Below are 15,699 nucleotides of genomic sequence, written 5' to 3'. Positions count from 1 at the left end.
AAAAACAGATATTTAGGCGGCAGATCACAGAGATAAGACAGAATGTGTTGAATTGAGAGAAAATAGGTCACCGTAAGTGGCAGAAACACCAGAATAATTATGGCAGTCCACGTGGTTTTTATTTCTCGTCCCTGTCAGCAAATACGCCTGCTGCTGTCTGTCCATTTATTACCATGCTTACATGTCTAGCCACAGCTGATAGATTCAGCCGGGGACAGCTGTCAATTCAGCCCATACAATGTGGTGTTCTCCAGCTCGAATGACAAAGTGCATTTCTGACTGAAATCAAGAAACCATTGTTTCCCCAAATGCTTAAGATCCACAAATCAAGAATGAGTCGCACATGACGCATCTCCATGACTGCATTGCATCCTCTTTAAATAATCTCTTTACGTTTCATTCTGTGCGAGTGATGCCAAAGTTGATGTTTTTACCATTCAAATTGTAGTCGAGCTTCAGACTAGGGCTGCTCAATTAAACGAAATAAAACGATTATTTTTTTTTTAATTGGTTTTTCAGTTGAATTATACTTAAAGTTCAGGGTAATCAACTGTTAAAAACATACTGTTAAAACATTTTTCTCCAATAAATTGATGTTTTCAAAGTAAATAAGATAATCGTTTTTAATAATCGTGATATCAATTGTTGACCTAAATAATCGAGATTATGATTTTTGCCATAATCGAGCAGCCCTACTTCAGACCACCTCACTCCTGGGCTATTTCAGGGATCAAACATATGGCCTTTCAGCTACAGCAGAACCCACCTAACCACGAGGCCAGCCTGGAGCACCATCATGCACCCACAGAGGGGAAGAGACATGATGTCGGGTGGAGGTGCAGCCAGGCGTCTGCAGGTGAGGCGGCAGTAACAGGGATCGCCCTCCTGCCGCCGAGGGAAGCTGGGTAAGTCTGTAATCAGATTTCACACGCCGCTCAAGCATCCCAACCAAACACCCCGACTCCTGCAGTCAGTCGGAAGAGAGGATGCTGGAGTGTGTTTCAGGAAGAAAGTAAAAGAAAAACGTGTTTCTGAGTGAAAGAGTGTGGGTGCTTCTCCGTGCACATATGTGTGTGTGTATGCGTGTGCAGTATATGTGTTTGTGTGTACAGTGCAGTTTGTCAATGAGTAAATCCCTCCATTTTTTTACCCAACCGTCTCCAAATAAGACACAGGTTAGGCAACTGTAAAGACATCCTATATTATGGATATGTTTCGGCCCAGGGGTTACAACAGTACCAACTAGTGTCCTCACAACAATAGAATTGTTTCTGTGTGTACCTGTGTTCTGCTCTCTGCTCTCTGGATGCTGTTAGGACGCAGCCAGGCTCTCTGTAATGGCCTGATAACAGAGACCCTCCGGCCAGAGAACAGATTAATTAAGGGGCCAGACTGGAACCCCCAGGGGAGGGCGCCCTCTGCGCCCCCTGCTCCACCAAACACACACAGGGACACCGGTGTGAATAAATAAAGCCCATGTGCACATGAATAGCTTAGCCGACCTCATAAACCCACAATCACAAACGTTCACACACTAGTAAGCATGGCCCAGGAACACACACAGACAAACACACACACACACTCTGCAGGTTGAAACATTCCTGTGTGCCCCGGCGGGCTTAGAGTCCTTCGCTAAGTAACACTGGCAGGGTTTGTACCTCTCCGGAGGAAACACCTTGAGCACTTAACAGAGGCTTGCCTACTCGCCTGTCTGGGCAGCTCAACACACTCATTAAGTTGACACCAAACATATTGTTTCAAGATGATAAAGTATGCGGAGACAACAGAGGAAATGAAAGAAAATGTATCAAAAGCAAACAGGGAGAAAATCTCATTCAAAAACTCGAGTCAATTGACTTCGTGCAGTGATTTATCACAGTTTATTTAAAATACACAACACAAAGGATTTGCGGTAACTCCTTCCATCGCATGATCACATCTTCAACGTTAGCCGAGACTAAGATAAATCATTTTTTCTGAAATCCGGAGAAAGGAAGGACTGTTTTTTTCACCTTGCAGGTTATTGAATAAGAAGTAATATGATCCATCCATTGCAATACAAAGCAAGGATCTCAGTTCGAAGCAGCACCGATAAAAACACTATTAAAACCAAACAACAATGACAAAGTTCCTTATCATATGCTGCCAGATCTCTTTGAGGCCATTGGCTGAACGCAAGCGGAAAGTGATATTGAGTTTCTGGTTGGCTAGATTAGTTCGTGGGAGGATTTATAGATAACGAACGGCTTGTTGTTGTTGACCCTGGAGCTGGGAGCCAACACGGTGTGTCTTTACTGACCCGTCTCATTGGTTCTCCTGGACGATAACGCTTTGTTTGATGTGGGTTTTATTCCGGTTATAGCTTTATCTTTCTCTCCTTAGAGGGGTTTGTGTTTCTTAAAGGTTCATGGGAACAGCACCCCAAGGAGGGCAAGGCCAGTTGAATACAGCAGCCAACTTCTTCAATCAGAACTGTGGTCAGCACCAGCACTTACGTACCTTCGGGTTTCAGCCTTCACACCATAGACTGGCTGCGCGGCTCAGGACAGGGACGGATACTTTTTGACCAACTATCTATTTTGTTTCAAACATTTTGACGCAACAATCAATAACTAATAGCTTACTAGGCTACAACAATACTAGATTCAACACGGACGGGCTAATATGCTACCGTTACATCATTGAAAAGCAGTTTATTGATTGTTTAGCCAATAAATACGATGAATTCAAATGAAAGGCATACACAAGGTTTATGAAAACAAACAAACATAGCTATTGCTCATAGATCCTGCTAGCTTAGCTGCTATATTGCATACGTTGAGCTTGAGGGACTTATCTATATGACATATAGATGCAGATCTTAAGATACATTTTTGTTAGTGAACCTTGTAACTTTTGAATAATGCTAGGTTTCTAAGAGCCGGCCGATGCTCCTTCTGACAAACCTCAACAGATTGATTGCGCTCTGATAGTGCTACGTTCTTTCTGATAGAAAGATGTGTTCATATCAGATTATAGGAAGATATTTGGGGTTGCTGGACATAACACACATCGCAGCAGCAGATTGCATTTGAGATGTTTAGGGAAGTCATATGTGTCTTATTGTTCATAGTCTACAATAGTACAAGGACCGATCATGAAGGGAAGGCTTAGCCCGGCACCTTTGGCTTTATTGTCCTAAAACAATGACGACCAGATAACATTAATATTAATATCCTCAAGGACAAGCTTTGGATTTTATCTGAGCGGGAGGACTCAGAGAATTTAGTTTTGACCGTTGCCAAACTGAGATGCTCTCCGTATAAATAATAAATACATGCATTTGTGTCGTGTTGTGCTGAACAGCAGGGACACTGAGTTACAGGACTTTGCTCCCATAATCGTCCCGCCCAGATCATTTTAATCCAGGGTCTGTCTGCTGGAATCTGGCTGTCCGACATCTACAAGTAGATGAAAAGCTTCGCACCAAGGGCAGCTCCCTGGAGCCGAGCCCAGTCTCTACAAAACCCTCGTCCATCTGTCTTCATCTGGCAGACAGTCAGAACCACAGCTAACAATTCCAACACAATAAATCAAATTAATTTGACCAGGGATAAAGGGCGATTTCTAAACAGCCTCTGCCTCTTTGAGAAGCTGACGGGCTCTCTGGGAATCCATTTGACTCAATATTAAGCCAAACAAGGGGAATGAGAGGTCATTTCAACCACACACACTTCCTCTAAATATGCATCGCCTCTAATCTCCACTCTTCACTGCATTTCGGTAGCCTTTTTGTGTGTGCATGCATGAGCACGCCTGCGCATCCAAATCAATTTGGTCCCTGGCCACAACGAGACGAAAAAGCACCTTTGCACTAATGCATCAAAGTTGGCCAGTGTTCAATATTGTTTGTGAGTGTGTGCTCGTACGCGTCTGTAAGGAGGGCCAGCGTTAACCCAACAGGGGATCAAGTGAATAGTGTGTGTATGTTTTTGTGTATGTGTGTTTTTCTCCAGGCTAGCCAGGGTCAACCCAGGAGGTTTGTTAACATGGGGCATTAATCTAGCTTGGGCTCACATCCACACGTTGCAAGATAAATGGAAACCAACACACACACACACATACACACAACATCAGTACTCTGCGGCGAGTACATTTTTAATCACAAGCACTCTAATCACTCCATCTTAAACTGCGGTCACGACCTCCACTAATACACATCAATAAGATTCCTCATCTCAGTCACAAACATCACAAAGTGTGTGTCCAGCACCGTACCTACTATGTGGAGAAGAAGAGAGACAATATCTGTGCTATAGGATTTTCTGTTTGAATGCTTTGTTGTTTTTAACGACTTATGAGAGTCTCCTTTAGTTATTTTCATGTATTTCTGTTATGTTTTCTGTCACCACTTTCTCCCCAAATCAACATCAAGATGTTTCTAAATCATGTCGTCGCCAGTAAAAGGTCATCTTAGTTAGCTTGGCACGTTGGATTAAGGTTAAAAAGCTTATCAAGGGGAATTAATGACTGCTTTCTGCAACAGTTAGGACTTCTTATCAAATCAAATCAAGTTTTATTTATATAGCACATTTATAAACGATTTTTGGTCGAGCCAAAGTGCTGTACATATAATAAAAAATAGCCTTAACTTATGATATATAGTCTTTATCGAGCAAAACCTCCAAGCTATCCTTAATTTAAGAACTCTAAATTGCAAGGATTGGCGTTTTTTATTGATTGTAAATTGAATATCTCTGGGATTTCAACTGCTTGTTGACAACACTATCGTTTTCATCCTGCCTGATTGGGCTCTGGAGAACTATTCCTGGAATTGTTGCCCTTCTTTCAAAAATAACTCTTAGATAGTCCTGCTGGCCTAACAGCCCAACATTTGATTTACAATGTTGTGAAACAGAGAACAGCAAGCAACAGATCCAACTTGAATTGTTTTGATCAATGTGCTAATTGTTCTACTTCCTGTAATCCCGCGTTTCAGATATTTAGACAACATTAAACATTCAACTCCAAGGCAACTGCTGCAACAGCCCGCCGGTGTTTCGGACACACAGAGGATTTTCTGTTACATACCTTCTGATCCTTTTGCTTCTTGTGGGAAACTGTAAACACAGTGTCTCTTTTCTGGCCCGGGGCCTTAAAACTACCATCTTCAGGGACATATACTGTGCAGCCACAGCGCTGCTGTATATCATATTGTATAAATAAGTCTTTTCCAAGAGCGCCTGCCTTTGAAGGTCGCTCTCCGTCTAAAAAGACTCTTCTGATGAGCTCTAACACAACCATGCAGCGAATCTTAGTCAGCACAACACACTTCATCATATTGACTTTTTCAAGACGTGTGTGTGCCTCTATTTACGAGTGTGTGTGTGTGTGTGTGTGTGTGTGTGTGTGTGTGTGTGTGTGTGTGTGTGCGCGCGCGCGCGTGTGTGTGTCACTGTTCTTTCTACCCCCCCCCCTTCTTCTTTGTTATTCCCAGCATTGCTGTTCTCCAAACAGAGCTCACATTCATCACTCGGTCTTGTGCCTTTCTTGCGGACATGCCAGGGAAAAAAGAGGAACCTTTTCAGGTCCGTTATTGTAAATGACCTGCCGCAAAAAGGGATTATTAAGTCACCTTCCCTCCCTTCTCCTAACCTACTTCCTGAAGACACAGAGGCGGGAGGGATACAAAGGGAAGAGATAGACAGGACGGGATGGATTTGCTTTTGAAATGTAACAAAATGGCTAAAGGTTTTTTTTTGTAGGTAAAAACATTGTCACAACCGCGTAACATAAAAGAGTATTTTAGCGCATCAACAAAGGACCTGCAAGGACTTTATAAAAGGTGTGCTGCAGATTTACTCAATTTGCAATAACAATAAATGGAGAAAAGGAGCGCAATTCTCTCATATTTGTTTTATGACTCATCGTTTAGCACATTTTGAGTTGTCTTTCTAATTCTGCAGCTTATCCTGACATAAAAGGACCGTTTGGTTTGTTTCTCGTTACCAAAACGGAAGCATATGCTGGACACAAATGTCTTTAGGACGTTATGCTCCATAAAACTGACATGGCTTGATTGATGATCAAATCTAACTTTGTTTATAATTCCCTTTTCAAACACAAAGGTAACTAAAAGTGCACAAACCAAACACAGACAAGAAACATTACGGTATCCCGCTTTCCAGGTAATAACCAGAGTAACACAGCTTTGTGATTTAAAAAGAAGACTTAATACGCAGGACTGAACAAAAAAAAGGGAATGAAATAAGAATTGATGTCCATGATGCTCTGCCTTATTAATTCATCTTAATGCTGATTTGATCAAACAAGCTTAATCACAGTGATTGTTTTTGTTGATTCTCCTTACACTGGTTTGTAGCATTCGCCATCAATGACTAATACTGCTTCATTCAACCTGCAATATGCTGCAAATACAAACCTGAATGCCACACAATCACTATATTGTAACACCAAACAGGGTGAATGGAAACAACTTCATCAAATCTGCACCTAAACCAACCAATGGAGAGGAATCAGATGTGCTTTATGGAAACTATTGAACCGATGCAACAATTGGGGACACTCGGTCCAATAAAGCCCCAGATATAAATAGTTGGATCATTAATTGTGTCCCCCTCTCTCTCGTGATCATCGTGTGCGGTTAATCTTCGCGTGCAGTTTAATTAATTTCCCGACATAGGTGTACACTACACACACAATCATAATCTGACTGAACAGCAGAAATCAATCATCCAAACAAGCCCCAGGCGCTCAAGGAGACGATCCCGGTAAACACTACCCCCTCCTCCTTCTCTCTCCTCATCCTCAACACACACACGACGCTTGTAACAGCACATACACATTAAATACAAACAAATCTCCTCACACTGCGAGATGTGGGGCAGATCAGATGCATATTTGGGTGAAGGAAATCACTCCGCCGCGCATCTCCAAATGGCACACATGTCGCGGCGGAGCAGTGAACGCATCTTCCTGAAGACGTGCATAAAACCGCTTTTATGAAGCACACATAAACATCTACAAAAATGCTCTAACCCGGTCTCAGTTGTTTCCTTCTTTCCTCTAAATTAAGGGATTAAAAACTCCATGTAGGACAGCGATGCTGATGTAACACAATGGGAACACGCCGTCACCCACCTTTGTCATCCCGGAGCTGTGACGGTCGTGGCGGTGATTTCTTCCCCGCTGAAGAGCTCAGTGTCCCGGCCAGCCTGCTGCCGCTGCCCCCGCTCTCCTCTCCTTCTTCGGTTCCGCTGTTTCTAATTCTTCCCTCTTTTTTTTAAGGGGAAACCTCCGTTCCTCCTCCTCTTCTTCGCTTACTCTTGGCTCTTCTTCATGTGTTTGGAGTCGCCGGTGGTTCAGGTGTCGCAGTCAGTGAGCCAGCAGATCCGCTGTCTGTCATCTCCTCGTGCAACAAAACGGGAGACTGTTGCCCCCCCCCCCCCTCTCTCCCCCTATGATGCGGGCTAGCACATATGCCTCTCTCTCTCTCTCTCTCTCTCTCTCTCTCTCTCTCTCACATTCACGCACATGGACCTTATCCTGCTCCTCACACACTGTCTATGATATATAACATTTGCCTGGAGTGACTCACTGTAATCCCATCATGACTCATAGTGAGGGAAAAGTGGAAACAGAGGTCCTTTTTCCTGACATAGGCTCATGCGCACAACTACAGCCAGTCCAAACTAACTATTTCCCCCCAAAAGGTGACACCCTAAATATGACCACGTTACATGCATCAACAAAATACCAAACCTGTTAGGAAACCACAACCTGATCTAGAATTCTTTAATTTAGCATTTATTGTTACAGCAAAAGTATAGATGGAGACCAAACATTTAACATCATAGTTTTTACTGTTTTACCACGCAACGTGCTTTGGCAATGCTGTGTTTGGTTATCATGCAAATAAAGCTTCCTTCCATTTGAAAGCAGTAATGCTAACTGTGTCCCGTGTTCTTTACTGTAAGCTATACATCCTGCTGCTGTATTGAGCTTCTATGTAAAAGCGTCTGTCATGCAAATGCAGTTAATTTGAATCTGAACTGGAACTTGAGTGCTGACTGCTATGTTAATGTGGAGCAATGCCAGGGGCATATTTAGTGATTAGTGGGCCCCAGGCAAAGCTAGGAATGGGGCCCCCTCATGCATTATTCTCACGCTTTTTCCTAACAGGGAATGTTGTTATTACTGAGGATACTGATGTTGTAGATCTAAGCCTTTACATCCGTTACTACGCACAGACACACAGACTCATTGCACCCACACACACACACACACACACACACTTTCTTTGTCTATGCCTAGAGACATTGAGTAACTTCAGTGGGCTTCCTAATTTTAACTTGATCATGTTTTCAAGTCGTTGCGTTTTGGCACACCACTAAGTCTAACAGTGCAACAGTCTAAACTAGCTAACCTTTGGAAATGCAATGCTAATTTTCTGGAGTGTCCCTGGGATGCTCTCTTGTTCGAAACCCGCTCCCGCCCCACTGCGTCAGGCCGTTGTGTCCTTGGGCAAGACACTTCATCCGAATTTTCTCCTGTGGGTATTGTCCACAGTAGATGACCATAACATGTATGATCTGTATGTGTAATGTGTATCTGTAAAGCGCTTTGAGAGTCATTGATAAAGCGCTATAATAAATATAAGGATTATTATTATTATTATCTTGTAGGAGTTAGCATGGCTTTGGAGTTCAAGGTACCATCGCAGCTGTCCTTATCCAAGCCGGGGTGAAGACTTTGATGCATATTATTTGTCATACAGCCCTTTACTGCAGACTATCTAAAAAAGTCAAAAATATAATTAAAAAAAGATTCTATTTGTTGGCTTCTTCAAAACTACATCCGTACAGAAAATTCCATTATATAAATGTCCCTTTTTGTAGGCCTTCCTGTTTATCATTCCTACAGTGAGTCATTGTGTGTTTTTGCTGCTCAGCGGAAGTTTTTTAATAATTTATTGTGCTTTTATCATCATAGTCTTCTTACACAGCTCAAGTAGAGTCTTATAATGAGTATCCTAGTTAAAAGACCATTTAGGCAAGTGACCTTATTCTGCTTTCTAGCTTTTTCACTCCCATTAAATCCTACTCTTCTGATGTTTCCCACTTTAATTGCTCAATGTTTTTCCATAGAGGCCCACATATCTTTCCGGGCCATGACAGGCAGGTTGTTTAAGTAATGATCTAGACTCTGGGGTGTAATGATTAAGTGAGGTATATGCTTTGTAGCCACACTTCAGAGCATATTGCATCCTATGTATTATTCCAGAGAGGAAGAGGACACTTTGATAAGCCGACACTGCCTCTTCCTTGTATTGATCCTCGTGTGATGAGCGGTAGAGTTTATCCACGGCTTGTTAAACACCCTAGTGGCATTATAATTCATTGACACCATAATGCTGAATGGCCAATATTCAAAGTGGTTATTTTTTTGGATTGATTGGATTTGTTTTCCTGGCCGGTGATCGATTTAATTGCAACACTTAGGGATGTTTAGATGTATTGGCAATGATTTCGTTTTTCTGTCAATGGAATTTGTTTTATAGTCACTTGCTGTGCTTTAAACCAGTATTGAAATATGTAAAGTTCCACAATGATAACTCTCCTATCATAACTTTTATTAACTTCGTCTTCAAGTGAATAAATATGACACGAAAGTGTACAAGTATGTTGACTTATAGAAACCGCATTCAATGTGTTTGGGATTTATGTGTCTTATTCTGAAGTGTAGTTTCATCAGTTCTGTGTATTTTGTGATCTTTTTTTCTTGCTCACAGCTTGTATTCACTTTGATTTAAAAGCTTTTTCAAACCCCCTTGTCCTACATCTCAGTGCAACAAGAGCCAAAAACACTTCATCCCTTTTCTCCCAGTAAGCGAATGCTACAGCGCTGTCTTCTACATTTTGTCTCTTAAATTCTGAAAAGAAGTGAAACCAGGACAGTCACATTTTTCACAAACATGGCCCCCTTGATCCCTACAGAAGGCGAGGGGGGGGGGCGTCTCCGCTGTTAGACGCTGTCCCCCGGACACGCTTGGATTCATCTTCCATTCGAGTTGTCAGGGTGCAATCAGCAGACATGGAGAGTGCTCTGGCTGGGCCGTGACATTACTCTGACCTCTAAGGGGTCCCTAGCTCCACTAACATCCCCCCACCCCCTCTGCATTATTCAGCGTCATGAGGTTGTGGATGCTGTCACCGGTAAAGCCTGGCCGCACGCGGTAAATGGTTTGATTCCCTTTGGGTTCAGCCAGCTATAAACACTTTGCACTTGTGGGGTTGTGGTGCAGGTTGAACATCAGTGCACACTTTGCGCTCATAAATATTTCTGTTGCTTAACTTTACCGCCTTCAGCAACGTGTCAGGCTTCAGCAACGAAAAGTACTTGGAATATTTGAATTTCTTTTTCTTTTGTCATGATTTTTCCCTATGGACGTTTATTAATAATCAAATTGCAAAACACAGCAAATTGAAAAACAGTCTGATCTGGAATGTATGCAAAATCTAGTCAATCTAAATGTTTTAAGTTTAATGTGTTAGAGAAACAATTATAATTCCTTGTGATTTTAACTGATTTTGATTTGTCAATCATCTCTCATGCTGTTGTTTATCCTTGAAGAAGAGCAATGGCTTAAATTGTGATCTAAAATTCAGATGCCATGCCACATTTTTTATGAATTTGACAAATCTCCTAACAACAACAGTTTTTATTTGTTGGATGAGGCTCATAACTGCAAGACCTTGCAAATATAAATTGAGAAAAAAAGGTCCCCTTAGTTCGCTGTTATATTAACATAATATAAATAATATAATATAATATATAAATACATAATATAAAACATGTTTTGCAAGGGGATCAAATACTTCTTTCCCACAGTTAAATGCATATCAATTTGTATCTTTTATATCATTTACATTTCTGGATTTTATTTTTGATATTCTTACTCTCACTGATAAAATAAACCTACCATTAAAATGATAGACTGTTCATTTATCTTTTAAGTGGGCAAACAAAATCTGCAAGGGATCAAATACATATTTCCTCCACTATATGTCAGTGAGCGCCTGGTCAAATAGACAAAGCCCATCAAAGGTCCCATCAAAAGGACCTGATTTCTTTACAAGAGAATGCATCTCACCGCACAGTACAGGTCATCATCCCTGATGGGGCTGCTCTTGTGAACATGCTACGACCTGGTGCTGCAAGACGTTTGTTGATTATGTGCAGAAAGTGTTCGCACCATGCTGACATGCTCTCAGCTGGAGCATGTCAGCAGAGTCGATGTCGTGTGGGTGGTTCGTCACACAGTTCTTTGAGAATCCTGGGATAGATGCCACCCGGTCCTGATGCTTTTGAGGCAATTCAGTGCACTGTCCTTGCCACTGTGGTGGACTGTGTTTTCAGGACTAACTCTGCATTTAGTTGAAAACCTGTAATATTACATAATATATTATGTAACATGTATTACTTTACCATAATCAGAATCAGAAGAATCAGAATCAGAAACGGGTTTAATGCCAGGTAGGTTCACACGTACGAGGGATTTGACTTGATGTCATGGTGCATACATAAAATATAAAACAATAATAAATATCTTAACGGTTTTACTGTGTATTTTGTTCCCTGAATACCAGACACATGGAGTTAGCTACATTCTAGCATGTTGTAAATAGTACCACTGCATTCCTCATCCTTGAAAATGTAGGATTAGCCATCATGTCAAGATCGTGGTCGAGAGATCCTAAGCTACTGGTAAAATAACAACCAATGGCGGCCATTTTCAAAAATACGAGATGGCCCTATAGCCACAAATCTTCCTCAGGGCATGCTCTAACAGTGTGCCAAAGTTCATGTTTTTATCATCAAAAGCACAATTCTTTCACATATCTGCTGGACTATATGTAGCTACTTGGAATTGGAAGGGTTAGGGTTATGAATGAAGTTTTATGATTGAAAAAGTCCACAAAGCACAACATGGCTTATTTCTCCGCTCTGCTTATCCAATACTCTGTAAAGCTGGGTTTAGCAGATTTCTGGAAAAAAAAAAAAAAAATCTGCCAACAATTTGAGAATACAGCCATCATCCTGCAGCTCTCCTCTCTCCCTCCTCTGTCCTGGGAAGTCTGGTTTTCTCTCACACGACTTAAATTACAATATGTTAACAGGTTACTGTCAAAATTCCGCTCACTGACGCCAAACATTCTGCCTACCTCACACGGGCTGTTTTGAAGACTTTTCTCTTTCCTGTAGTGTATTATAAATTTTTTGTGCATTTAAATGGTCTGCACAGGCTACAAAGTGTTCCCAGAGTTTATCTCCCACACACTCCCCCCTAAATGCCTCCATTGGACTCCTTTGTTTACTTCCTTAACATAATGACATCACAACGTAACACTTGCGCTTCTATTGGCTTGCGCACCCTCACATTGTACGTGATAGGCTAAGGTGAGGGACATCTCTAAGCGGTTGCCCAATCACAACAGAGCTGGTCAGGTAACCAATCAGAGCAAACTGGGCTCTGGTTTCAGACAGAGGGTGAAAAGAGGTGCTGCAGCATAGGGTGGTATGAGAAAAATAAAAAACGTTTTGAACATTAAAGCATGGAGACATGTCACTGCACAAAATACAAAGTGAACCTGAAAATAACCATAATAGTCATCTAATCTATAATTAACTGAATTCATTGATTATAAAAACCTTAGCCAATCCTACCGGGTGATATTTTGAGTCGCTCAAAACATGATATATTGTAGCCTGTACATGAGACTTTTATGCACAATGGAAATGGACCAATAATGTAGGGAGAGGCTTAGCCCTCTCTAGCCTTCATTAACCGTCTGTGTTATTGTCCTTTAGCTTTTTTAACTTGGTCTTAAAAGCATTTGACAAAAAACATTCCCTTTCTCATGAATATTTCATCAGCTGTTTTTGTTGGGTAGACTTCAGTCCTTTTTGCTTCAGTGTAAAGCATTTGGTATCTTCCCCGTGCTACAAATAAAGATATGCTTGCCATAGCTTCATGGCTCGCTGAAACAAGAGCCGCTTCACCTTCTTGAAGTTTATAATAAGGGAAAAAACAGACTCTGGGTCAGTGCTAATGGGGTGGAGGGGGGCATGGTGGGGATAGTGTCTCATTTAGTACAGATAAAACCTCTACTGTTCCAAACAGGGCTGTCAACACTTCCTGTCAGCACTGCTATACACACACACACACACACACACACACACACACACACACACACACACACACACACACACCACACACACACACACACACACACACACACACACACACACACACACACACACACACACACACACACACACGCACACACACACACACACACACACACACACACACACACACACACACACACACCTCTTTGTCAACCTCTTTTGCTTCCTCATTTCCCTCTATCCCTAATTTCTCCTCTCTTCCTCCTTTCTCTCCTCCCTCTGAATATGTACTGATTAGGTTTCACTCTGCTTTCCAGTTCTGTGTTATCTCCTGTGTGTGTGTGTGTGTGTGTGTGTGTGTGTGTGTGTGTGTGTGTGTGTGTGTGTGTGTGTGTGTGTGTGTGTGTGTGTGTGTGTGTGTGTGTGTGTGTGTGTGTGTGTGTTAATGAAATCCCCCTCCCCTGGACTCAGGTGTCACCGCACTCTCCCTCCACTCCTTTGAACGGAGAGGAGGATCAACATAAGGGCAAAGGTTTTCGACAGTTTCCCATGTACGGAATCAATTAAGCGCTGCCGTGGACAATGTGTGTGAAAGCTCAATACACACACACACAAGGTAGTGTTTTGCGTCGATGCACACCGGCTCAGGCTCTCTTAAAGCCTATGGTCATATTACTGAGCAGGGGGTCAAAGGTCAAAGCCAATGAGCCGCCACACACAGAAGGAGCTCTGTTCTGGCTGAGCTGCCACTCGGCTTTTCTTCTGTGTAAAACATCGGCCTCTTGGTGTGTGTTTTGACGTGATGAAGGAGGACTCTTCTGCATCAACACCCACATGCACAACGCAGAAGTATGTCACTCTCTAAAAACTCATCATCCCGAATTGAGTTGACGATCTAGGAGCTTTTATTTTAGACTAGCGACCCAGATTTTTTCCGCCATATCACGGTCATCTGCTGCTTTACCTCCTGTGGCTTAGCTCAGCTTTCAAAGAAGATGAAAAGAGATATGATAGGGATGTATAAACACACACACACACACACACACACACACACACACACACACACACACACACACACACACACACACACACACACACACACACAATGGTCATCAGCTTAGTGGTGGTCCTTCGCATACTGAACCCAGGGCTCTAATCTGCAGAACGACTTTGTAACAGTAATCTATACACATTATGAAATTGAATTGGAGGCTAGCCAGGGGCGGATCTAGACAAATATTCATGGGGTGGCAAGAGGGTGGCAGGAGATTTTGAGGGGTGGCCTCCCCTGGCAGAAGTATACTGATTTAATCGCAGTCATATCAATCAATGTTAAATTGGAAAGCCACAATATTAATATTTTAACTCAATAATAACAGGATACAATAACGAATGGGTTTGTTTCACTCTTAGACCAGCAGATGTACCAAGTCTATGAAGACTGCTGCAATAAGTACATTAATTAACTGTCTCATCGATGTTTGACTGAATGAATATGATACTATTAACAATCATATTATTCCTATCAGCTGTCAATCACTGTTATGATTCACATATTCATTTATTATTGAATAAACTATATTTTTTGGAGGAGTTAATGATGAATGTTCCTCAAGATGCTTGCTCACCCTCCTTCAAATTTGAAATACAAGTAATTACGATCATATATCTAAATTCAAAATATTCAAAGGAACAGTTCAGCGCCCCACAACTTTACATCAGGAAGAACAAACATTAAAGAAGTGACTAACTGCTTCAGTTAGGGTTAAAAAACGTGTATTCAGCTAAAACATATATCGCTGCAGTAAGTTATTATCCAGTGGAAGGTCCTTACCTACTGGCCTAGTTAAATCTAAAGTGGTTACTTTTTTTGGCTGGGCAGTGTAGTTTTACACACTGTCTTATTTTACTTTCTCAGGACTTGAAACTGTTTTTTGGGGGCAGACCCCCACAAATAGTCCAGCAGATAGAATTGTGCTTTTGATGATAAAAACATCAACTTTGGCACACTGTTAGAGCATGCCCTAAGGAAGATTTTTGGCTGTAGGGCCATCGCATATTTGTCCAATGGCGAGGTGAGGCCCCACCCAGTCTGCGTGATCTGTGTGTAGGGAGGGGCGGGCCTGCTTCCACCCCTCTTCCACATCATCCAACGTCATCCATGTATCCCACGCCGTCTTCTTGCCCCTGCCATCAAAAGATGACACAGTGCACATCCAGTAAATGCATGGAACATTGGTAAGGCTATGCATCGATCTGGACCTAGTGATCTCGCCATTGGGCTGCTGTGACTGCCAGTACTACCACATCCGTGTCAACTGTGCGTATTGACACCTTGCTATACCCTTCCTTCACAGCACCTCCTAGGTGCAGTATGATGTGGTTATCCTCCTCATGTGTGCATGGTGCAAATACTGATGATATGTTTGCCAGTGTTGAGGGCTGTCACACTGGTTGCCAGGAAGGAGAACAGTTAAGCCTTCTTGTCTTCAATGCGCAGAAACTCTG

The 15,699-nt window shown here is 42.1% G+C and overlaps 1 protein-coding gene across 1 annotated transcript in view; it reads right to left on the bottom strand.

Annotated features, from left to right (window-relative positions):
- Window positions 1–7,416, bottom strand: part of gal3st3 (galactose-3-O-sulfotransferase 3) — a 41,295-nt gene extending 33,879 nt beyond the window's left edge. The window contains exon 1 of the mRNA XM_034106644.1: window positions 7,141–7,416. The gene's annotated coding sequence lies outside the window, so the exon portion shown is untranslated. The remainder of the gene's footprint in view (window positions 1–7,140) is intronic.
- Window positions 7,417–15,699: the final 8,283 nt, after the last annotated feature.

Source organism: Pseudochaenichthys georgianus, chromosome 18, assembly GCF_902827115.2.
Source record: "Pseudochaenichthys georgianus chromosome 18, fPseGeo1.2, whole genome shotgun sequence".
Lineage (NCBI taxonomy): Eukaryota > Metazoa > Chordata > Actinopteri > Perciformes > Channichthyidae > Pseudochaenichthys > Pseudochaenichthys georgianus.
Note: the sequence above shows the minus strand (reverse complement) of the source record. Positions and strands in the feature narration are given on the sequence as shown.